Source organism: Chaetura pelagica, unplaced genomic scaffold (assembly GCF_000747805.2).
Source record: "Chaetura pelagica isolate M959 unplaced genomic scaffold, ChaPel_1.0 scaffold38, whole genome shotgun sequence".
NCBI classification, from domain to species: Eukaryota; Metazoa; Chordata; class Aves; order Apodiformes; family Apodidae; genus Chaetura; species Chaetura pelagica.
The window spans coordinates 632819-656950 of NW_009954181.1; positions in this window are offsets into that span (position 1 = coordinate 632819).

The window sequence follows — 24132 nt, forward strand, 5'->3', positions numbered from 1 at the left end:
GCTGCTGCTCAGTGCTGGGGGCTGTGGCACAGGGTGGGTACTGGCCAGGATACATCACCTGTGGGGGCTGCCACTGTCATTAGGGGCTGTGGGTCCCTTGTGCAAGCTGCCAGGGGCTGTAATTGGGGAGGAAAGGATGGAGCAAAGAGATGGGCCTCCCTGATGCTCCTGCTCAACAGTTTGGGGCTGCAGCAGGAGGGGTGGCAGGATCCCTGCATCACCCCACTGCTCTGAGCTGTCACCTGCTCTGCAGCGGGAAACTGAGGCAGAGGGGTTACATGCCAACCCAAGCCCTACTTTGCAACCATAAACCGAACGGGAAGAAGAAGGGGAGCAGCAGAGGGGCTAGGAATTTGCCCACCAGCCTGCTCCTTCCAGCAGCCTTTCCCTGCTCCCTCCCGGCTGCGTGGCACGAGACTGGGCTTTTGCTCAGCTCTCTCCTGCATGCTAAACACGCCGTCTCCCTGCAGGATCCTGCAGCCTTCTGCACTACTCTGCTGCAGAGGGGGTGGGGAGACTGCTCTCGTCTTCCAGCACAGCAGCAGGCGGATGGCAGGGAGGTGGAAAGCAGCAGCACGGAGCCCTGCTCCCTTGGACGCCTTCCTGCAGGGTCTGTTCTCCTCCAAAACCATCCCAGCTCTAGCGCAGCGAGTGCCCAGCCCGAGCTGCTGTGCCCGTGTGCTGCTGCAGCGTGTTGACAGCAGCTGCTTCCCCTCTGGCTCACTCACCCTGCAGGGATGTGCAACCCCAGGCATCATGTTGCTGCCCACCCCGTGGGTCTGTCTGCCTTTATTTCTGCTCCCCAGTGGGTCTGTGGAGAATATTGTCCTGGATTGTTTGGAGGTGGCAGTTCCTTGCTTGACCAGCAGCTGCCAGTGCTGTGGGCTAAGGTGATGCTGGTGATGCATCCTGACCAGGGTGCTGAAGCCACTGATGACATCTAACCATGGGTGCGTGGGGTCTTCTCTGCACCTCCAAGTTGCACTTGGTCCTGCATCAATGCAGAGACTTTGCTGGAGAAGTTTTGAAGGAAACTAAGCAGATCCTGCATTTCTTAGGGGCACATTTTTATTCAATTGAGAAAGGTCTTCTGTTAAGTGTGTTGGGAATACATTGGGTATGGTGTCATTTCTAGGAGCACATTCCTCTCCTCTTTGCTTCTGCTTGCATTGATTTGTTTCAAAATAGGAAAGCAGACTATTGGACTGGGTCTTATTCCTCCAACACCTCCTCTGAACAGCCTCAGAGGTTGTTTCCACCAGCACTGGGAGCTGCTCACTGTGAGCCAGGGATGGCTGGGGCCGTGCATGGTCCTAGGCTGAGCTTTGGGCTGTGGTGGTCTCTGCTCTGCAGAGAGGTTCAAGGGCTATAAGCTTCAGAAATGATGCATGATTGGAGGAGTAAAATGAAGGCTTTTATCATGCAAGAAACCTGTGGCAAGTGTGGAGGGAGCTGGGAAGGAGAGCAGTGATGGGTGGTGTGTCTGGGAGGAGAAGGCTCTTGGCTGATTTATGGGGTGGAAGGGAATGCACAGCTGCATGAGGAGTAGCTTGGTGCTTGGGAAAGGTCTGCAAGTCTGGAGGGCTGCAGACACCCTTGGAAGTCAGAGGAGGAGTCCAACTAAACTCCCACATCACAGCCATTGCCTTCTCTTGGGTTACTGGCAAGGGTGATACTGCACAGGGTTTGCTGGGCAAGAGCACATGAAGTGATTTGTGGTCTTCAGAATCATGTTCCTGGCATTTCCAAAGTACTCTGTATTTTTAAGCAAGACCCAGAAAAAGTGTTACTGGTGCTTTTTCTTCCTTTCTAATAATTTATCCTTTTCAGAGCTGAAATAAAGCATTGAAAGAGAGGGAGAGGACACCAAAAATGGATTTTTTTTTTTAAAAAAAGAGGTTTTTATTCATGGCTAACAAAGAAACCACCAGGAAAATTTTCTTTTTCATTTTCTTTTTTAAAAAAAACATTTTAAAAGACATTTTGAATGGGGTGAGGATAGAGAAGTAAAGAGCGATCACATGAAAAAACTTCTACCAGCTCCAGTAATGAGATTAAGGGAACTGCCAGATGAAACCATCTGCCTAATCTTTTACCCAGAGCTGCTCTGTTCCCAGCTTCCATCCAACGATGGGACCCAAGCCACCTTCTGCCATGGCCTGACAGAAGATGCTCGGGTGCCTGCCTCCCCACAGCTGGGGAGGGACTGCTCTCCTTGGACACCAAGCTCCTCAGTGGCAGCCACCGTGCTGAGCACCTGAGCAGCAGGAAAGGAAATGGGGAAAGAAAATAAAAATAAAGAGGGAAAATGAGAAAAAAAGGCACTCATAAAAAAGACAGTTTGACATTTTCTTGACTGTTTTGAAATTTTCCTAGCACAACAAGCTGTTTATCTGCCACTCCAGCTCTTATTGAATTAAAGTGTGGAGGGGGTGTTAGGAAGAAATCAATTCGTGCTCCATATGCTGCTCTGCCAGGGAACGTGGCTCTGCACACTATGGAATATGTAGGGAAGGGTGGGGGAAGGAGAGATAAATCCATCAGCTAACAAGATAAGTGCCTTGTTCCTCCATCTGTTACTGCTGTGTCCTTATCTGGGATTGCAGCGTGGCAGCAGTGATACATCTTGTGTCAGGTATTATATTCCAAATTCATATGAATGAATTTTCATGCTTGCAACAATCCCTGATCCAGCCTCCAGCCCGGCCGCGGCTGCGGGGTTGGCTGCGGAGCGGCCGCGTCTTCCAGGCTTGTCCTCACCCGGCTCCTCTTCTGCTGCTGTAATTTGTTACTTGAAGAGGGATCAAGCAGGCACAGCACCTGCTCCGTGAGGGGCTGTGGCAGCCGGGAGGAGAACCTGGAGGCTGTCCAGCCTCGGGATGCCAACAGTGCAGACATGTGCTTTACAGACAGCCAGATCAGCCTGGGAATTAAGTGAATGGGTAGAGGTGGCAGGAGGAACAAGAACGTCTCAGGTCTTTGCTTTTCTGCTAAGTCTCTTTAGGTGGAGTGTTGTGAAGAGCTACAGCAGCTCCGGGGCATGGAGGCTGAGGTCCAGGTGGTGCTGGGGTGGTTAGCAGGGAGAGAGGCAGTGCCAAAGCTCAGTTCCTATCATCCTTAAACAGGGGGCTTTTAGAGACATCAAGCTCTGAAAAGGATAAATTATTAGAAAGGAAGAAAAAGCACCAGTAACACTTTTTCTGGGTCTTGCTTAAAAATACAGAGTACTTTGGAAATGCCAGGAACATGATTCCTGGAGGAACCAGATTTTTGTGTTGGACCTTACAGCCAAGTTTTTGGGAGCAGAAACTGGATGAGATGAATCCCTGCCCTGCTGAGCAACCTAGGGGAGCTCATTTAGCTGCACATGCCTGAACTCATAATGGTCTTCTCTGCCCAGCTGCAAACCAGCTCCAAATGCATCTGGCTGCGAGAGCGCTGAATTTCTAGATGGTGCCTGTGTTTAAAATCAATTTAGCTCTGGACCAGCCTCAAGACCTGTACTGGATTCAGTGCCTCAATATGCAATGAGCAGGCTCTTCAGAGCTGGGATCTGCTCTCAAAGTCTGGTCTTAAGGCTGATTCAAAGCTGTCCTTGCTGGATTGCTGGCACACTTGTCATTGACCGCATGAACAAAGGGTACCGAGGAATTTAATGGGAGACCTTCAAAACTCTGGTCTCTCTACAGCCAGATCACTGCCTGCAATCTTGGTCGTTACAACCATCTGGTCAGCTCGGTGTTTGCAAAGCTTTCTGCAGCTTGAAGGTATAAATCAAAGTCTGGCTGGGAGACAAGGAGGCTTGTAAAATCCTCAGCAGCATGGCAGAGCACTGCAGCTGGGGCCAGCGACACCGTCAGTGTTTGCTGCTGTGGGTTTTTTTTTTGAACGCACTCGTGTTTGCTGTCGTGCCAGCTTTTCCTGGAGAGGACACTGTAGAGACACAGAAAGTTCAGACAGGGAATAGGAATGTATCTAAGTCATCTCCAACTGGCCATACTCGACTGAGTCTCTGTTGACCTGCAACCCCTTGGGTTGCCCTGGAGGACCTGCTGCTGCTGAGCAGATGAATTAAGTCTGCACAGGCTCACAGGCAGATTCACAGAGGGCTTTCTCTCTGCCACTCAGCTGTGGAAATAGGATTTTCCAGGCTGGGCTTTTTGCACAATTGGGCTACGGGCAGAGGAGTCTGGAGGTGAGGGAAGCCAGTGGGAGATTGATGAAGGTCAGAGTTAAGTCCCCAGCATTTCATGGGACTGGAAGTGTTTGGGGTGGCTGATTCAGCTTTGGGTCTGTTTTTAGGCTGGATTTGTATTTGTGAGTGGAAGGCACAGACTTTGGCACTGTTCCCAAACCAAGAGTTTAGAAACCTCTTTTTAGAAGTAAAGTCTAATTTGAAATCAAAGCATAGGAATTGCTAATATGCTTGTGGGAATAAATTGTGTCTGGATCCTATTTTTTACTTCTACTGTGTACCAGACTCCTTTGAGTATTGTCCATGCAGAGGGATCACTCGAAGTGATGCCTAGGGCTGGGAGGGAGAAAGGTTAAGAGGAATTAGTCCATCACCAAGAGTTTGGAAAGAGACAAAGTGAGATGCTGTCATTAAGGCTCCTAAGTGTCCTGTTTCCCTGGTACTGGGATTCAGGAAGAGTTCAGCCCCTCTGAGGGGCCAATGTTCAAATATGCTTAGCTTGGGGTTTGCATGTTGGGCTGAGGCAGCAGGAGATGAAGTTGTCTTTCTGCTGCTTAATATACCAGTCCCAGAGTGCAGAGGGATGCGGGAATTAAAGCAACAATAAAAGCAGGAGTTGTGCTTTTTCTGGTGGTCTGTTCCTCACCTTTCATGCCTGCACATCTTGGCTGCAGAATAAAAAGAGTAAAAGTTAGGCCACTTATCTTTGCTGGTGTGAGCATTGGGATAAAGAGCACGTTTCACTTGCCAAGTGGTAAAAGTTTCAGGAAAGGGTAGGGTACAGGACCCTGAGCTGAGCTCACCCCTGGTTTCATCAGAGCATGGTTTGATCTTGAAATATCTTTTCTGAACCTGCTCTTGAGCTGAAAGGGGAGAGAGATGTCTGTGTGAGGAGCAGGAGTGCATTGCTTGCCCTGCCTGTGGGAATCAACACTGGGACAAAAACCGGCCTCAAAAAAGAAGGCTATGAAGACCAGGTGTGCTGAAGCTAGAGAGGATCTTTTTTTTTTCTTTCTCATTGCCCACCTTCTTGTTCTCAAATAAAGATGCTATTTTTATTTTCCCTTCTGTTTAGCCCCGATGGGCTTAACCCATCTCTGCAGAGGCACAGAAATCCCAGCTCTAATTTCAATTAAGAGCGCTCCTTTTGATTGCAGCCCAGGCTGGGGTTTGGGATCTATTCCTAATCCCTATATTAGCACTGATTCATCTCTTCCATGTGTATTATCATCAGCGGCCCTTAGGAAGGGGAGGGGAGGGATCTTTCAGGAGGATAAATACCATTTGTTTGTGTTTGTATTAGCTTCCACGCCGCATCCTGATTACATCCCGCGTTTTGACACAACAATTATTATTAATTTCCCGGCATCTGCGTTTGGATTCTCGCCGACACAAAGGGAAGATGATGGATAATGTCAGGCTCGGTAATTGGGTGGGGGAGGGATGGAGAAGGGAAGGGGGGGTAGATGGGATATTATTAGATTGCAGTTCTCAGTGTGGAGTGGGGAAGGTATTTCTCAGCAGATGTCGGCACTGGCTATTTATCCACATGTTGGTGCCGGCGCAGCGATTGTCTGGGACACGCTCAGCTTCCTCACCCCTGCCCCTCTCTGCTCACTTCCACGTAGAAATCCCATCAGCTCTTTATTGTGGGAATTGGCTTTTCCAGAGAGCACTGCCAGCTGCCTTCTGCTCTGGCACTGCTGTCTTTGCAATTAACTTTGCAAAGGTGAGCCCCAGCCGCTGAAGAAGTGAGCTGCAGTGCTCCTGGAGGGCTCTTCTCTGCAGATGAGGGTTTTGGAGAAGTCCTGGTGGGTCTGGGTCCCTTTGGTGCTGGGGAGGAAAGAACTGGTGCCTGTTGCAGAAGTGGGAGCTGCTGTGACTTGTCCAACATCATTGTAGGCAGAGCTGAGACGAGCACTTAGCAGTCCTGCCTCCTCCTTTCAAGGACTTGGTCCTTGACTCAAAGCATCTGATGCTTGGCTGGGGCAAAGGCAGCAGCTAATGCGTTGCAAGGTTGATGGAGAGACATGGTCAGTGAACAAATTAGAGCAGCACATGTGCCCCAGTGCTCCTCTGTCCTTGCTGCTTGGAATTTTGGGTAACTGCCTGCTTTTTGTCCTCTAACCAGCCATTGTAGAAGAACTGCAGCAGGTTGGGTGATCTAGCACAGTCTGGGTGATACAAAATCTAGAAAAAACACTCAGGAAATCCCTTGTGCAGCAGCTGGTGTGCAGAGGCCCCCTTCTCCCTGATCTTGAATTCATCACTTGAATCCTGACATAGGCTGGGTCATGCCTGGTGGACCTGAAGCAGCCTGCTGGGAGGGGTCTCCAGCCCTTCCTGTGTCCCCGTGTTTTCTCACCCCCTTGCAGTGTTTGTGCTTGTGAAGTGCTGGGTGGTTCTTGGCTCTTGCTGAAGGAGGTTGTGAGTTCAAGCTGGGAAAATAATAAATAAACCAAAGGAACTAACTGTGATTCCGTGAGCATGGATTTCTGAGGTGGCTCATGAAATATGGAAAGGTGCTTGCAAGGGAGGAGTAGGAGGATGATCTGGGTCTTTGAATCCTTGGGGAGTCTTCCTACTTTTCAGTATAAATGTCTGCAGGGTGGGTGATTTGCTGGAGTATCTTTTCCTTCTCAGCACAGGCACTGATGGTGATGATGGAGTTGCTCTGGTGGCTTGTGCATGTGGTCGGCAGGGAAGGAGGGGGCCCAGGGTCTCGTGGGGCTTTGGCAATGAGATCCCCTGGCTCTGGCTGGAGCATGGCAGGGGTTTAGGAGATAAGAGGAGATGCTGCTGGTGCCTGGCCCTTGCGGGGGTTGGAAGGTGCCTTCGCAGCCATGATTAGAGCAGCAGCACAAGGTCAAGCTGCATCTCTGCCCAAGAGAATGAGCACGCTGACCTTGTAACTTGTAAAACTGTCCAGAAGAGGTGAGGGAGTGGTTTTTGTGCTTAAACATCTAAGCTTTGGCTGTGCCTGGCATTCCCACTCAGTGTTGTGTCCCATCACACCAACAGGTGCTTCTGCCATCAGCATCTTGCAGTGATGGGGCACGAGTCATTTTCTTGGATTTTCTAGTTTGTTTGCTAGCCATGCCCTCCCTGAATGTAGCCAAATCCCTTTGCTTGTGCTGGCTCCCCCTGTGTGGGGTCCTGCCTATCCCAAGCCTCTTCCTTCAGCGTGTCCTGGAGCTCAGTGCTGGCTTCCCTTCCTCTCTTCTATAAGGCAAGTTCTCCCTAGAGGGCAGGATGACAGGGTCATGATGTACCTCCAGGTTGGCCAGGGTTTCTCATGCTGTTGAGTTGGGCCTTCCCAGCACCGTGCAAAGTGTTTAGCTCCTCAGGCAGCACTCCCAGGGACATCTGGTCCCTCACAGTGGTCCCAAGAGCTATGTTGCTCAACGGTTGTACTTGACCACTGGAAGAGTTACATGCATATATCCATAAATTGAGATGTAGGGCTCCTGGCCTTGAGGGAAGAACTGGGATTGTGGGGAGAGAGTCTGGTCCTGGCTCCAAGTGAGAGTCTTGCCCATGGATAGAAGGAGAGGGCACTTTTGAAATCTTTTTATTGCAACAAAGCTGCTTTCCTTGCCTGCTCTGGCTGGGGCACAAAGCTGGGCTTGCTGGAGTAGCTGGCTGTGCCTCCAGTAGTGATGTGGAAGGTGCTTTGGGATGAGCTGAGCAGCTGGGCTTGGCTTGCAGGGGCAGGACAAAGCCGAGCTGGGGAGGGGGGCCTGGGCTGCAGTGACTGGAAAAAGAATGAGTTCAGGTTCAGGTTTTGCCCCTTCTGGCAGCTTGTTCTGTGAGCAAGGGAGAGTGAGCTGGGCTGTGAGCAGGGCTGGAAGCATCTCCTGGGGGCAGTTGTGAAGCATTTACCTCGGGGTTGGAACGGACATGGCTTGGTACTGCCAGAGAAAGGGATGGGTTTGATGCTTTGCTCTGAAATGGGGCCAAATCACAATCTCTGGAGCTAGTGGTTGGAATTAAAGCACACGTATACATCGTGACATTCCAGCTCTTCAGAAGCAAGATAAGCTGGAAGGGCAAGAAAAGCTTAGTGATGTGGCATGGTCCCATGCCAGCCTGACAGCACTGGGACCTGGGGGATGAGGAACATCTTGGTCCCCACTGCAGACCAGCCATGTGATCCTGGCCAAGCCCCTGCTCCTTGTTTTCTCTTTCAAACTTTGATCTTTTCTGTTCAGCCTTTAAGCACTTCCAGCCATGGATTTGTATGTTCAATATCCAGCACAATTCCTGTGGTGTTGCTGGGGGTTAGCATAATGAAAATAGTAATGCAGGGAATGATCAGAGATGGTATCAGAGCAGTCAGATCCAAACCTTGCTGGTTTTTTGGTTCACCCCTAAAGCAGGATCGACTTTCTGTGTGTCATGGCCTGTAGGTGCTGGAGCCAGGCCATTGGGTCATCTCATCTAATAGCAAATCCTTTGTCCTTAGAACAATAAACCCCATGTTTCATTCCCCCTCTTGCATCTTTTTATGTCCATTTGCACATTGAAATCTCTTCAGCTGACTCCTGCCAGTCTTTACAAAAAGCTTTTGCTGCTTCAGATGTTTCAAAGATGGAAGGGTTGCCCATCAGCCAGAGAGCTTTCCTTGTAAGCAGCCCTGGCTCTGCAGAAGGCAGTGGGTGGGAGTTGGAAGGAGTGGAGAAGGGAAGCAAAAAGAGAAGGGGTTTTGTACCCTGTTCTCCTGGGTGAAACAATTTTTATCTCTAAATCTGTGTAATTGATGCCCAGATACTCTGGTGGTGAGTATCTCAGAAATGCATCTGCAGTAATAACCTAATATCCGTTTGTTAGGACTCCAAGGAAATCTAATAATACTGATACTTTGCCTAATAGAACTGCTTTCATCCCAGGATAAAATACAAGGAGTTTGAGATGGAAAAGACCAATTTTAGGTCGTGCAGTTCATCTCCCTTCCAATGCAAAATCTCGAGATATTTTACAGACATTAAATAATTAAAGAGCAGTTATGGTCAGGGAGGCAACTAGGTGAGGAAAGCAGCAGCTGGTGAGAGCACAGCCCAGCTCCCCCGTGTGCTGCCAGCACTGCTCACTGCCAGGAAGGGAGCCAGCAGCTCAGTGGGATTGGATGCTCTGATCCCCCTCTTGCAGCAAGGTGTGAGCCTGGAGCACTGGTTTTTACTGGAGCCTCATGGGTCATGTGCTAGTCTGGACTGGGAGCAGCACCAGGGGGAAGGTCATGCCTGAGTTTGGGAAGGGAGAGCAGCTTCTTCTCCAGCCAGCAGTTTTAGCACATTTGTCTCTAGGTTTCCTGGGATGAGGGGTGGCAGGAAGGTGAGACTTGGGGATTTGCAGAATTAATGATATCTGCAGTGAGGTTTCTGGCCCCTGTGGCTCTCTGTGGAGCTGGTGGTGAGGGGAAAGCACCTGTGACTACTATCTTGGATCTGCCCTCTTGTAAATAATCCTAGGTGAGAATGTCATGCCCAGAGCTCCTAATGCCAGGATAAAGGAGGGGAACAGCAGCGGGAATTGTGTGTGTTGGCATGGAGAGGGTGAGACAAGGAGGGAGATGGTTGGTGTGAGATGGAGATGGAAACCCCAGGCTGGGAGGGCTGGAGCTGACCTCTCCCCAGGCAGTGGGCTGGGGGAGATCCCAGGAAAGTGATCCAGCGTAGGACTCTGTTGGGATGGGAAGGTGTGTGCTGTGGGGTTGTGCAGTACCTCTGCCTTGGAATACTCTCCCTGGAACTGTGATCCCAGCTTCAGGCCAGCTCCTGCTCCCAAAGGCTACCCTCTGGGAGTGGATTTGCATAGTTAAACCTGCAGGTGTGCCCTTCCACCCACACAGAAACACACAGTGTGGAGGGATGGCTGCCCTTCTTCCCCTGGCCACGATTCTACCACCTCCTCTGAAAAGACAGACCTCCTGGTCCTTCACTTCTCTGCCGAGAGTGCTAATTAGGGGGCCAATTAGTCTTCAAGGTCAATTTGATTTGCACACTCACCAGTAAGAACTGGAGGGAGCCCATCTCCTCATTTTGCAGAGCAGACGCTGGGGTGGCTGGGGGTCAGCCCTGAACCAGGCTGTGTCTGGGCAGGGGAGCAGAGGTGAGATGGCTGCTCCCTCTCCATCACCGCCCCACAGCCTGGCACGGTGCTGCGCACATCTGGGCAGCTGCTGCGCACATCTGTGCAGCTCTCGGGTGGTTGATGGGAAGCAGCAGGTACCAGCGTGCTGCGAGGGGCAAGGGGGGGACCTCTGCCACTGGTTTGCTTTGCTAATGGAGAGGGGAGCTCAGAAGCATGCAAACTGGGGGGAGGGGAATAGATTTGGGAAGCTCAGAGAGGTGATAGTGAAATAAAGAGGAGTGGAGAAATGAAAGGTTTGGAATGGTTTCATTTCTGTTTAAGCACCGAAGTGGTTTTGCTGCAGAGGACAGCGATAGGTCGAGGAGTGGGCAGGTGCCAAGCAGCCTGTGCACACAGTCCTCAGCTGGGGTCATTGTCCTTGTCCTTCGTTCCCTGAATCCTGCTCCAGCCCCACTGGCAAACTGGACAGGAGCCCTTTGTGCCCTTGGACTCATCCAGGGGTTGTGACAGCAGTCAGGGGATGCAGAATCCTCTCCAGAAATTTGTGTGTGTGCAGTTAAGCCTGGCAGCTCCCATGCAGCGTGGCTGGGTGCAGCACCATCCCAGCTAGCCTGTAAATTGGGCATTTTCAGGTATGGGACAGGTAGCAGAGCTTGCTTTCTGTGCCTGTCCCAAGGGCAAGAACATAGCAAAGGCACAGGAAAACACCTTTTTTTGTGGTTCTCCCCCAGGCTCAAGTTTTCTGTGTGGGTTTGACAGCAGGTGAGGTGCACAGGCTGCTCTGCAGCACCAATGTCAGTGCATGAAAAATATTTTGTGCCCAAGATGGTGATCACCCCCCTGCACATCTACTCCCCCACCTTGGCCCTGTCATCAAGTTTTCTGGGCACAGTACAAGGAGCAGACGGAGCAGGAAGCAGCACAGCAGCCAGTGCCTGCACCCAGCCATGGGGCACGAGCTCCCTGCCCACCCAGCATTGCTTCCCAACCCCGTGGGTGCAGCACTACCTGTACAGTGTGTGGGGAGGTCCGGGCACGTGCCCTGAGAGATGCAGGCACGTCTGCCATCTCCTCCACCAGCGCCTGCCTTCCCCACAGCTAGAGCTGGCCGTGTGAAATCTGTGCTGGGGGCATCCGCTTGATACCAGCTCCAGTCCAAAGCCGATGAGAAATGCACAGACTGGCAGTGCTGGACTGCATACTAATGGTGAGGGAGCTCGCAGGGAGCAGGGAAGAGAAAGGGAAGGAGCCAGACTGCAGCTCCTGGCTACCCGCGATTGATTTATTACCAGGTTTGCTGATGAATGTGTGAGAAATGCTATTGGTGATAAAACAGAAAGCCTGTAATTAAAGTAGCAGCTTTCAGTTTTTAAGCAGCACTTGGGTGTTTTCTTCTCTCTGGCAAATTTTGCGTCTTGGTGTCACTGGGCAGCATCCCCTCCACCATCTGCCCCTGCTTCAATGCTGCCTTTCAGCTCCAGCATGGAGGTGCTGTGCTGAGAGTCAGCGGGGTGTGGGGTGGGAAGGGGCAGGTTATGGCATTAAGAAGAGCCTGAGTGGTTGGTCTGGAGAGGGAATAGGGGATTTTGGAGACCTGGGCTCTGCCACGGTGGCATATACATCTGTGCTGTGCACTGGGGCGAGGGGCTGGGCAGGATGCCAGGGGATGTGGGGCACTGGTGCTCTTCCCACGTGTGAGGATCAGGATTTTGCTTTAAATCCTTGCTGCACACTGGCAGAGGATGCTCAGCACCTTTGTCATGAGTCATTGCCTGTGTTTTACGTGCTGCCATGGTTTGCTCCTGCCCAGACCAGGAGCTTGCTCCTTTCTCATGGCTGTGCATGTGGCAAGGCAGGTGTGGGTCCAACACAAGCCCAGCGGGCTTGGCAGTGGGGTCACTCCTCATCCTCTCCAGCAACTACTCCCTGTGACTTGTTCCTAGCACCTTTCCCAGAGCCTTTCCACTCAATCCCTTCTTCAGGGCTGCCAGGGCACAGGAGAAGGGGACCTGCTACTTGACAGGGGATAGATCCCGTGCTCCACAGCAAAATATCTTGTGCCCTCCAGTAGTAAATAGAGCAGAGAGTCACCCCAGCCCCGCCAGGGAGCAGCTGTGATGGATGGGCCAGCAGATAGAAGGATACGTGCAGGAGGGGGAGTGGGGTGGAAGGGGAGAGGAGGTGAGTGGGCTGCCAGTGACAGATGGACAGACAGGGAGCTGTGTCTGTGTATATATATGTGTATATATGGAAAGGGTCTCTCTGATGAGAGATAGATTGGGAAAGATGGATGGATGGGATATTTATAGTGATGGCTAGGTAGATAGAGCTGGATGTGTGTTGATGAATAGGTGGATGATGGATAGAGGGCAAGGATTGTGAGAGCTGGTGAGCTAAAGGGTATATATGGTGCTAGATAGATTAGATAGAAGGATATATGTGATGATAGAGAGATAGTATAAGCAGCAGCCTCTGAGTCCCCAGCAATGCTGCAGCTTTTAGCTACTCTGAGCACCGGTGTAATCTCATTTTGCCCTGGTAAATTCCTTATCAAGGCAGCTTTTTAAAATGAAATCCCCTTAAAAGAAATGAAAAAAAATGGACAGATCACAACCAGCAGCACTTCCCACCTCCTCCTCCGCCAGCCACTGACCTGGGCTGGCCGTTTCCATGATTACAAATTAACTGATGCTCTGCAGCAGCCCCAAGTTTTTTCCTAGCAGCTGTGGCAGGGTCTGCCCACGTGCCATCCTGGAGACACCGTCCCTTGGCTGCCACGTCCCTGGTTCGGGGAAGCCTTTTTTTGTCCTCAGGAAACCTCACCGTGTCCCTGTGCTGTCACAGGCACGTAAGGCATCGGGGTGTGTGGTGTCTTCTGTGCTGGCTCACCAGGAATGAGGGTGTGTGTCCGGGCTCTGCTCCGGTGCTCGTGTCTTTTGGCAAACCCTGGTGTGACTCCCGGGGTTTGCCAAGAGGAGGGCTGGGAGATGAACGTTGGCTCCTTTCCCTTTCCCTGCCTCCTCCTGCAAACAGCTGAGGAGCCCCAGGGACAGATTGTGCATGGAGGAGACCAAACTTCCAGCCTGCAGGATTCGGGGCTGCGCGCCGGTGGTTTCTCCTTCTCCCTGAGCAGGCAGACGGGCTCGGCAGACGTGCAGAATGTCTGGTGTTCCTCTGTGCCGAGAGCAATTAAGATGTGCTAATGGGTTCAGACGAGCCCCTAAAAAATGTGGATGTTTCGCTGAGCCTTCTGGAAGTTTTCACTCATCTGCAAACATTTCAGCTGGTGGGAAACGAAAGCTTTCTGTGACAGGTCCTAACACAAACATCCCTCTGCAGTGGCATCTGGAGTGACCCTCTTCATCCCATGCATCATAGGGAAGGTCAGGGAGCCCTTGAGATGTTTTCTGAGCATCCCCAGGGAGGTCTGACCTCAGCTTGCCTTTGGGAGCTGTGGGATGCTATTTTATCTGTCATTCTGTCTGTGCTTGGTTTTCTGCTGGGCAAGGACACGGGAGAGAGATGAGAGTCCTGGACCTGCTGCAGACGTTGCCTCTGCTTTGCTGCAGTGAAGTCATTCCCATGGCAGCTGGGCACAATTTTTAAAGGGTTTGGTGGAAAATACAGCCCAGACCTCGTTAGCTGCTTTGTCTCTGGTTGCTGATGACGGGAATGTAACCAGGTTCTTCCTGGCTTTTAGCTTCCCACAAGAGCTGGTTTCATCTAGTGATGCTCTATGCAGCAGTTGGAGTGTTCTGGCTGGTACTGCAGGACCTGGAGCAACAGGTGCCCTGACGCTTTGGAGGGAAAGCTGTAGTTGCCATTTTCTGGCTGGTGGTCACTGATGCTGGATGCAGGCTCTGTGTTTCTGCTATTTTCAGGGGAACTGAAAGTATTTTTCACCGTTTTCCCTGTTTCACATGAACAGTGTGGTTGACTTCTCTGGACTGGGAGCCTGCAAAGCACCTCTGCTGCAAGTGAGTCATGTCCCAGCCTTCCCAAAAAAAGCCCAAGCTGCTACGCTGCTGCTTGTTTTATTTTATATGATGTAGGGGCGGGGGAAACGCTGAGCAGAACTAAGTACTTGCACTGGGATCTTCTCTGCTCTTCCTCTGCACAAACAGCCTTGCAAACTGAACGTGCTTGGCCAAGCGTGGGTGAATTGGAGCATGAAGGTTTTGTGTGGCCTCTGTGTGGCCTCGGCTGCAGCCCTGGGCCAGAGCATTGCTTTCCATTTCACTGAAGGGGCTCAGCTCTGCAGCAGCCACAGCTGCACACTGGGGAGAGGAAGGAGAAATGAGAAGTCAGGGTTAGTGATGGGGACCCGGGGTGAAGCATCACCTTCAGCCCCTTGTGGAGCTCTTACTGGGTTCTGGGAGCTCCGTGGAGGGGTTTGGGGCTGGCACGGAGGTTTCTGCACAAGGACTTGCTGGTAGCCAAGGAAATGGATCAAAACTTGCCATGTCTTCATGCAAGAGATCTTGTGCTTCCTCTCACCCTGGATTGTCACCAGCAGAATTGAAGGGATTCAAGGGACTGAAGTTGGCTCCAGTAGGGGGTGCACGGTGATTCCAGGACCCCCATACTGCCAGGCTGGGGGCCTGAGTCCAGCCCCTCTCCCAGCAGGATAAGTGAGGTTTCTCCCTTAATCCATACACAGTAATGATGCTCAGATAAGGAATACCAGGGAGGGATTGGGGGGGAATGTAGATCCAGCCAGCCCAGAGCCTTTCTTTGATGCTCCATCGATTGGCAACCTCAGGAGGTGATTGAAGAACTCAATAGAAGGCAAATACCAGGTGGAAGCAGAGGCAGGATTGCTCAGGAGGGGAGACTTCTTGTGCCGATGAGCAGGTGGTGTGATGCCCTTTGTTCTAAGTTTTCAGCCCGATGGTAAACACTTAGCTAACCTTATTATTATTTTTATATGCTTATATTTTGCTTCAGTGATCTGAAACGAAGCCGTGGTTTTCAACTATGCTTAATGGGAACGATTTGAATTTCTTTGAATCTTTCCCTTCTGCTTTGCAAAATACTCCTGCTCCTTACGGAGGCGCGGGCTCTGCTCCAGGCAGCCCCCTCCCTGCAGTGCTGCTGCCTGCCTGCCTGCCTGCTCCCTGCCTGCTCCCTGCCACCTGCCTGCCCGCCGCCGCTGCTGCCAAAAGTCCCAGCACCGCTCGAAACCACCGCGTTTCCAGGGTCTGCATGCTGCCTGCTGCCTGCCCACCCTGGCGTGTCCCCTTCCAGCCAGCTCCTCACTGCCTTTTGATTGATTGATCGGCGTGGCAGCCTAATAAGCGATAACAGCACATATGACAAACTAAACAACCATCTAATGAATTGATTGACATCCGAAGGATTCGACTTGATGCACAACCCCAGTCACAGATAAGGTTAATGAGGGAGAAATTAAAATGTAGCTCAATGGGTAATGAATACAGCATGTGCCTTGTTGTAACACATGCCAGATCCATCACTCGGAATCAAGTGATGGTAACAATTTCTAAATTATTTATTGTGCCACTTGTCCTCCTATCTCAAGGGGAGAGGCACTCGGACCAGCTTTTGTATTTTTTTGTATATATAGAAAACTGTATCTATCTCTGTGGGCATTGTGAGGATCCATAGCCAAAGAAAATTGCTTTGAATTTTGCAATTTTCATGTTGTTTTTTTTGTAAACTCAATAGCAAAAAATACAACCATCCAGAACCTGTCATGCCATTTGAATCATAATAGCTACAAATTCACTCCCCTGAATAAATGGAGAGGCTTATTTATCAAATACATACAAGATGTCTGTCTCGTTGTTAACACACAGAGGTATGAGTAGGCAGAGGAAATCGAGAAAGTTTACATATTCACTGCTATCTCCAGGGACCTTTCCTTTCCTCCTACTTCATATTCCTTCTCCCCTCCTCCAATTGCATCTCCAACTTGCTTTGACTTGCTGTTTTTCTTTTCCTTCTTTCTTTTTTTTTTTTCTTTCCCCTTCAGTGTGTCTGGCTGACAAAACTTGGGCTGTCAGGAAAGAACAAGTTGCCAAGGGAGGGGAGAGAGATTTACATGGAGCCTGCATCTCCCTATATCTTACTGCCTACATGAGAGAGTATCTCCTCCCCTAGCCAGGAGGAACCCTGGAGACTGTCAGTCTGCTTGAGATACTGATTATCCTGATTATCACATACATCTATTTCCACTTCAGGAAAGGGGAAGCAAGATTCAGGGTCTATACGGTTTTCAGAGGTTGCCCTCAGGGCCAGAAGCAAACAGAGAGAGAAGAAGCCAACAAGCATTTTGTGGGCTTCCCATATTATTATTTATCCCTCCCTATTTATTATTTGGAGCCAGGGCTAGGTGATGTGTTGTCTCACAGTGGGGTGAGGAGTAGACAGGGACTGGTCAAGTACTTGTTTGAGTTTGTGCTTTCTTGTGAAGCTGCTGTCAGTGTTTGCTGCCCGTGTCAGTGGTGTTGGACAGTGTGTGCCTGGGAAATTATCCTGGCTGTGCCTTGATCTGGACGAGCTGTGAAGTCCTTGGCACCAAGCCGAGCTCTTCCCATGAGCCTGGTGAAGCCCGCCCTGCTCCTGGAGGGCAAAGCCACTTCTCCTCCTGCTTTGTGCCCCAACAGCAGCTAATGAGTTCATTTCAACCTCAGCATCCTCTTCCTAATAGCGAGGCAGGGACAGGAAGGACTCAGGTAGCATGACTTCATCGCAGAGGGAGTGAGACTGGGCAGCGAGAGGGGAAAAAGAAGAAAATATTAATCTCTTTGCTTATTAAGTGCAGCTGGGTCTGAAACCATTCAGAGGAAATGGCTGTGGATCCCCCCCGTGCCATTCTTCAAAAATAGAGCCATTCTCCTCCAAGCACTCTTCCAGGATTCATTTGAAACCCCCCATTGTACCTCGGCAGCTATTGGGCTTGGAGCGCAGGAGCTGGCAGCTGTTAAGAGGTCTGCTCCTGCCACGGGTGGCCTTTGGAGACACTGCCTCTCTATTATGGTGCAGCAGGTAGATGCCACCACCCGGCGTCGGGGAGGCCAGGAGAAGCAATCTTAGCAAGGCACTGGCATTTCAATTAACTGGCAAGACAGCCAACATTTCAGCACCTGTATGTCTCTCTCCCCAGCAGTCGGGATGTATTGTATTATAAATAACAATAAGCAGGTCCAGTCAAAGGCTGTAATTGAATCTCTTCATTTTGCTGACTTGGGCAAAAAAAGCCCCTTTGAGTGAATTACGTTGTGTGTGTATAATTTGGGTGATGTGTAAAGGTAACATGTTCAGTGTAATTGCAGCAAGCACCCCTCCCAGTTGGTGTCACTGGCCCTGGAGCACCCAGGAACTGCTTTGATGGTCTTGCTGCAGGCTGGCAGAACATCACTCAGCTCTCCAAAACTTTCCCTTCTCCTGATGAATGGTCACCAGTGACCGAGCTTTTGCTACCTGTTGAAGAGGAAAAGCAAATTCCCTTCTTTTCATGCAACACAGGACTTGCACCCCAGCGCCTTTCTCTCCTGTCATTAGCTCTGCCTCCCTCATGGGGAGCAGGATGAGCCATCCATTGCTTTGAGCCAGTAGCCAAGGACTCCTTTTGGCTAATGGAGAGAGCCCAAAGTTGTTGCCTTCCAGATTTTCAGTTCCTTTCTATCACTTGAGCCTGACTGTAATTCTTGCTCTCAGCTTGCGCCCTCCTCTCGCCCCCGAGATCCAATCCAGACGTCTCCTGAAGGCCAGCACATTTTTCAGCCTGAATTTTGCACTGACAGAATTTATTCCATCTGCATCGAGGTGGAATATAAAGTGAAGAGGAGCTTGTGGGGGGAGCACAGGGAAATGAGGCTTGCTCTGCCACAGGAGCACGGGGTTAAATCGGCAGCCACAGCTGGTGGTTCTTAGTCCCTGCTCACTCCTCCTGCTCTCTCTGTTGTTGTTTGGGGTTTTCTTGGAGGTTTGTGTTGAGAACATCCCCCACTTTTTTTTTTTATTTCCTCTCTAGAATCCACTTGTGTGTCACTTGCTTTTTTTTTTTTTCTTTATTATTATCTTAAACATCCATTATTTAGAAACTGTTGGAGCCTGGAAACCAATTTCTGTGCTTATTTCAAAGACTTTACAGCGCTTAGGTGGTTATGTTCAGGCTATTACATGAGCTGACCATGGGAGAGCAGAGCCTGGCAGGGTTGGTGTCCAGTGGTGAGGACTGGTGGCCCCCTGAGGGGCAGGTGAAAATGGGATAACTCCTGCCTGAGGCACATCTGCACCTCAAACTGACTGGGGGATGAAAATCAGGATTTCTCCTAGCATGGGGTCCAGTGCTGGGGGCAGAATGGGAGCACTGATTGCTCCCCTAGATCCGTGCCCTCCCGTCCAGATGGGCTTTGTGGTGGGCTGTGATGGCCCTGGGCGCCCTTGCTTACAGGGTGGGGACATGGTAGTGAGTGTCCTTTGCTGTTCTTGGCTTTGCAGGGCTCAGTGTGTAAATCAGCAGATCCCTGAGGATGCTTTAAGCTACTCAAGGGATTAGGCAGAGTTATGAGCAATCCCAGGATGCAGAAAATGTAGAGGCAGTTTGCAGCCAACCTCCTCCTCTGGCCAAGTAACGGAGCAGAGGGACCGTTTTGTCTTGGTTTTGCCATTTGGCCGTGGGTAGATGAATGGATAAGGAAGCCCCAGGTGCAGGAGGACTCCCTCTTCCCAACAGACAATCATATTTAGGTCCAGGGAGGTGGTGGGAGGGAAATCCAGGATTGAGGGATTGAGTTCATCCCTCTTGTAAGCCCGTCAAAGTCAGTGGAGTCGCAGCAAGAGTGGAGCTGGCCCAGTGTATCCGTGGCCCAAAAGCAATCCCTAAATGCTCTTGGCTTAGCCTAACCCTCTGTTGAGCTGGCTGCCCGTCACAGTGAGCATGTGAGTCCCAAGGATCCCTCAGCAAACCCCTGGGCCACTTGGGTGCCCTGGTTTGAAGGTGAGGGAGCACTGCAGAAGTCACCGTCTTCTCCACGGGTGTGTGGACAAAGGGAAGAGCTGCCCCAGCGGGACACGATCCTTTTTCCCTCTGTTAAGCCTTGAGTCTTTCATCCTGAGACTTCAAAAGGGCTGAAAAAGATCAGTCAGTGGCATTATCTCTGCTTTTTGCAAACAGAGAAATGGAGAGGGTAGAGCAGAGACAGGGTAAATCAGCCTCTGCCCTCCCTGGGTGCTCCCACCCCTCTTCCCCAAACCCCAGGGTTGGCAAGGGGTGTCATCCATGGGGAATCTCTCCTTTCCCTTGCCCTCATGAAAACCAAGATGTAATTATTGAACTGAGGAGCAGATCAGTGGAGCATTGCACTGATTCGTCCGCTGCGCCCACGCTGGTTGAGCATCCCTGCCCTTAATCTGATGAGGAGCTTGAGGAGGGTGTTAGGTCAGCTTGGTTTTGTGGGGCAGGTGCTGCAGCCCAGACCTGGAGGCTCTAACAGCAAACCTGTCCATGCCAGAGCGTCCGCACAGCCTGGGAATATCAGGGAAGAGCTTTGGGTTGGTTTGGTTGTTTCTAAGGATGCTATTTCATGGCCTGTCCTTCCAAGGTTACAGGTGGCAGGGCTGAGCCCTGCTGAGGGTCCTCTCCAAGCTGCTGCCATCTTCATCCTCATTAAAAGAAGTTTGAGGCTCAAATGGGAGTGGTGGCACCGATGGCTGCTGCAGGTGGGAGGCAGGCGTGGAATTTTCTCCGCGTCACTGCGAGTTAATTCATTCCAGTAAATCATCCAAAATAATTTGTGGTGAATATCAATTTTCTGTGTGAACTTCTCAGTGGCTGCACAGAAGTATCTTCTGCCGACACGGCTCCCTAATTCTGCTGATCTGAGACTACAGAGCAGCTGGGGAATAAACAGGAGGCGAGCTGGAGTCCCCAGGGCTGCCGGCGCGAGGGAGGTGCCAGTGCTGAAACATGCTAGTAGATAAAACCCAGGGAACACAGGAGATGATTAAAGGCTAATTTGCTGTCTGTGTAGTGTTAAGTGCCCCCCTTTCCTAATGAGTAGAAGGCTCTGCCAACCACATTCTCCTTCGCCGCCTCTCTTTTATTTACCTTTTCAATTATTTTAATGCTTTTCCAATCTTTGATAACGAATGTATCTGCTGGGCTGAGACTGCTGAGCCCACCTCTCTGCCAGGCCAGTAGCTGAGGATGTTTTCTGTGCTAGGAAAGAATTTATGGGTAGTCAATGTCTCAAGAAATGCCCAGCCTGCTCCACCTGTGAATGCTGCCGCTGGATGTTGCTTGATGAACATTTCTCCCCACCAGAGCTGTCCTGGAGCCAAAGGCATGGCTGTACCAGAGCCATGTCACCCCAGAGTGATGGCTGCAGGGTGAGGGACAGTACCTGTTAGCATCTGAACCACTGCCTGCCCCCTGAAAAATGTTAGGCAGGAGCTTTATGTTGGTTTGGTTGTTTTTAAGGATGGTATTCCATGGTCTGTCCTTCCACACAAGCAGTGTGGGATCCCAGGTGTGCACGCACTGGGTCATCCTGGGTGCAAGAAGCTCTGAAAGAGTCACCCAAGGGGCATATGTCCTGCTGCTGCACCCTAATGCCAGCTTTTTGGAAGCACAGGTGGAGTCATTTCCCCACTAGCAGGTTCTGATGCAACTTATCCCCATGGTGCATATTGCAAAGGTTGTCAGCATCACTTTTCAGCTGCTCTAGTCCAGATTTATCTGCTGAGGATACAGGTGCCCTCTGCTCCTCACCTGCAGGAACCACCAACATTGTGATTTCCAGCCCATGGGGAAGGAAAATTTCTCCTGTTGATGCTCCCTGTGGATCAGGCAGCTCAAGCACCCTTTTCTAAGCAAGGCAGCCTGCACAACCACTGTGCATCGGTGCTGGGGGTCTGCCAGAGGCACAGCCCCCGGGGAGCTCAGCTCCCTGGCACAGCCCAAAATAGATCTGGGGCACCCATTTGCAACCTGTGCTACGATTGCACATTGGCTCCCAGTGGGGGAAGCGGCCCTGATTAAAAGAACTATTTTTAAAGAGCCTGGATGCAGGAGAGGAAGAGGTGATAATTAGCTGGTGGTGGCTGCGCTGCAAGCCAGGGCTTGGGATGGGGAATGGTACCTGCACAGACGGGCAGAGCCGTGTTCCCCAGGCAATGTTGTCAGGATGGGGAAGGAGTGACTCCCTTTCCTTTGCCTCTCTCCAAGAGGCCCTGCTGATTAATGCTATTTTGTTATTGCTGTTTTATTTTCATAGTTGTATTATCCACTCTTCATTCCCAGCTGTGGGAGCGATAAGGACATCGAGGATTGGTTGGAAATTGTGTCTGTCCGTGTGGCAAAGAGAATTCATCAGCAATGATTTGGGTGATGTTTTCCACCAAGAAGGGTTTATTTGCTTGCTTGCTTATTTGCTTTTAAGATGGCTGTGAGACAGAATGCATTTTTCATGCAGAAAAATTCCAATGGTGTTTTATTGTTTGAAAAATTTGCTGTAAGTCTAAGTGTGTATGTGCACATCTAGGAGCAAGTGGGGCTCTTCAGTCATCTCCGCTTATTTATTTATTTGCTTGATGTATTGTGAAGCTTTATTTAATTGATGGCAGCACCTAGTGTGTTAGGCACTTCCTAAGCTTTCCCAAAGGCTGAAGTTTGGGTTTGCCTCTGCAGCACACAGACTAAGGACAGACAGACACATGGCAGCAGAGGTCAGCAGAAGGGGAAGAGCCGGAGACAATTTATGTACGAGCTAAATCTCTTCCCTCTGAGCTGCCGAGAGCCAATACCTGCAGCCTCTCAGGGGGCTGGATTAGCTCCCTGTCACTTCCACAGAGTGGATTTGGTTTATATATATATGTGTGTGTGTGTATTTCTCTTTCATTTGGCGGGGAAAAAAAATTGCTGAGTCAAAGATTCATTTTCTTAGCGAGCCCCTTGGAAGGCAGATAAAGGGGACGGCGGCACGAGGCAGGGCTATAAATAATGCATAGAGCACAGGAGCAGCCAGAGCAGCCCTCTGCTTATGAATAGAAGGTTTCTCAATAACATATTACCCTGTCTGCTGTCCCCAATACTGGGACTTTTTTGCTCACCTGAGGCTAACACCTACTGCCCATTGAAAGAAAGAAATAAATGAGCCTAACAAAGCCTCTAGTTATCACCAGTCCTGCCTGACCCTATTGTTGCAGCCCTCGTAATGCCCTGCTGGGTGTAGTGAACTGATGTAATGCTTCTGAAAGTCACTGTGCTCAAGGTGATGTGAGGACAGGAGGGAAAATGTGCCTGGTTATCCTTCTGCCTGTTCTTCAAGGCTTGAAACGCAGACTTCCTGCCATCTCCCTTTATCTTTGGGATAAGCTGCTTGTCCAGTTAAATACAGAATATACCCCTGTGTGTGCATTGCTGTGCCGAGCTGAAATGCCGAATCTGAGGATGCAGAGGAGTTTCAGATGTAGATGAAGTTGGTTCTTCACCCACAATGGTTGTGATGCACTGAAATGCACCTTAGGATCTGCTCTTGCTCCATATCATAGATCCATTTGCTTCCAATCACTTGTTTCATAGCCCAGCTCGTGGTGCCCCGAGTCACTCAGATGTTGAAGATGAAGAGCTCATTGGTGAAGAGGGTAAAAGCTCAAAGCTTAGTCTTGGCTGCTCTGCACTCACCTGCTCAGGGTTGTAACTGGCACCAGCAACCCCGTGGAGCAACAGGGACTTGTGTGGGTTCAGTTCTGAGCTCTCAGCATTGCTCCACAGAGGTGAGATTGAGCCCTGACACAAAGGGAATGAGGGTGTTCTCAAGCTGGTGAGGGTTCATGGGGGCTTTCTCATGCAGTCCCAAGCTGTAGGGGGGCTTCAAAGGACCTTTCCCTTCTCTTTGAGCTGCTCGTTCAAACAAGGCTCAGCCGTCAAAGCAAAACGCTGAGCGAAACACACATTTCATCCAGTTCCCATCGAGGCTCCATGCAGAGCCATGAATCAGTCCCAGGCTGGCCCAGGGGATCCAGGTGAATAAATGGAGCCTCTACCCCCCTGTCTTGTGGTGTGGGGACAAAAGATGCTGCTGAGCTAAACCAAGAAGCAGCAAATGTCAAACTGATGAAAGAAAATCTTTCTTCTCCCTTTTTTCTGCCTTCTTACAAAACTCCCTGTTACTACTGAAGTTTCTCACCTTTTTTTTTTCTTGGTCTTTGACCTCCAATTCCTTGTAATGTGCAGCCTTTGAATCCAGAACTGTAGCTGTAGGAGGGCGGGTGGGAAGGACCCATTTCATGGCCATCATGGACAATCTTGGAGAGTCTGGAGAAGCTCTGAATTATGTTTCAGGGTGCTGGGCAACCTCGGGTCAGGGAGAGAGGTTGGCGTGGGAAGGGTGGCCCATGAGTGCCATCTTCAGGATTGTCGTTACCTTTTCCTGAAGTCATAAAGAGCAGGGTGGGTGCTGCTACCACAGTTGGCTGCTGATTTGAGCACGCTGAAAATCCAGGGTGGCCAAGTTCTGAAGGTTTTACCCCAGCTCTTGCTGTGGAGCTCTGGGCAGTGCCTCCTCGGCGACGTTTCTTTGGGTATCATCGCGCTGCACCGCGCTGAGTTGCCTGACTCAACATTTTCAAGGGTATCTGGAGGAAAAGTGGATGGTTCATTGACTGGTATTTGAAAGAAACGGTGAATTTAATTAGAAAACATGAGGTAAAATTAGTAGTAAAGGAGTCTGATGGCAAGGCTTGAGGTAGGGGAGGATTTGGGCATGGCAGCCTGGCCGGCACAGACAGCAGGACCAGGAGGTGCTGGAGCAGCTCCATCCCAGTCCTCTGCCCTTGGGGAAAGTAATAACAAGGGGAAGTAGAGATGAAAAAAA